A 1,505-nucleotide genomic window follows, 5' to 3' on the forward strand; every position below is an offset into this window, starting at 1 on the left:
TTTTCTAATGTTTTTTATTGTAAAAGTACTGTACAGAGGGGTTAAAGTTACATGAGCAAAGTCATGAGTGCATTTCTTATCAAGCATTGTTACCTCCTCCTTTGGTTTTCCCCCCACCATCCCTTCCCCTCCACCTCCACAAGTACACTTCTCATCCCCACACCCCCACACCCCCCAACATGTTGTCTTGTGCATCTCATTGTTACAATGGCTCAACTTTTATCTCTATTTAAGCATTTTGATTTTTCTCTTTCCTTCCCCAAATTAGAGAAGTGTATTTTCAGGATGTAGGTGCACCAACATCAAATCCAGTGAAAACAGGGCTTATACTGTGCGGGAGGACCATATAAAAAACAAAAAAAATCACATTGTACATTATAAATATGTTAGAAACAACAGTAAGAAAGAATAAAAAAAAACACTTCTGTCCTTATCTTGGGGTTCATTTAGCTTAACATCATCTTATTTAGTAATATGCATGTAGCTTTTGATCTTTTCTGCTTATCCTAGTTTTCTGCTTATATTATTTATTGCAAGTAAGGGATACCTTACATATATATACATTCCAATCTATATTTATATTTATGTATATAACTATACATATATATACATATATACAAATATATATACATATATATGTATGTGTAGATAGATAGATAGAAAGATAGATAGAAAGATAGATAGATAGATAGATAGATAGATAGATAGATAGATAGATAGATAGATAGATAGAAAGATAGATAGATAGATAGGAAAATACATACACACACACACACACACACACACACACACACACACAATTTTCTTGATTCATTCATTTTCTGAGGGGCATCGGGTTTGGTTCCCTATATTAGCTATGGTAAATAATGCTGCAATAAACATATCTGTGCTGGTAGTTATAGTATGGTCTTGTTTGATCATTTGGGTGAATGCCCAAAAGTGGGATTGCTGGGTCATAGGGGAGCTCTATGTGGAATCTTTTGAGGAACCGCCATACTTCTTTCCAAGTGGTTGAACAAGTTTTCACTCCCACCAAGAATGGAGTAGGGTTCCCTTCTGTCCATATACCCTCCAGCATCTGTTGTTGTAAAAATGTGGAAATCTTCATGAATTTGCATGTCATCCTTGCGTAGGGGTCATGCTAATTCTCTCTGTATTTTTCCAATTTTAGTGTGTGTGTTGCCAAACTGAGCACAGAACATTTTTTATACATAAAGTGGAATTGATTTTCCTAAACTAGAAAATTCAACAAAAATAAGTTCAAAAGACTTGTCGTGAAATTTTAGAACCATATATTTCTTATGTAAGCACACATTTAAGAATAAAGTCAAGTTAGATATGTCAAAAACAAAATAATTCCAGATATTTGTTGTTCAAGAGATGTGTAAGAGTAGAAATTCAATTATTCTATACATGGCACCTGTCATAATGAGCACTGTAGCAAGTGCTAAGGTTTGTTAAAAATTTTATTGTTTTAAATATGTTTAATTTTGGGAATTTGCTTA

At 33.5% G+C, this 1,505-nt stretch overlaps 1 non-coding gene across 1 annotated transcript; it reads right to left on the bottom strand.

Moving 5' to 3' along the window:
* Window positions 1–1,088: 1,088 nt before the first annotated feature.
* Window positions 1,089–1,195, bottom strand: LOC122099703. The gene has a single exon (XR_006145993.1). It is a non-coding gene; the product is annotated as a U6 spliceosomal RNA (small nuclear RNA).
* Between the last annotated feature and the right edge of the window lie 310 nt (window positions 1,196–1,505).

This window comes from Dipodomys spectabilis, unplaced genomic scaffold (assembly GCF_019054845.1).
Source record: "Dipodomys spectabilis isolate Male_0828 unplaced genomic scaffold, ASM1905484v1 ptg000529l, whole genome shotgun sequence".
Classification (NCBI taxonomy): domain Eukaryota; kingdom Metazoa; phylum Chordata; class Mammalia; order Rodentia; family Heteromyidae; genus Dipodomys; species Dipodomys spectabilis.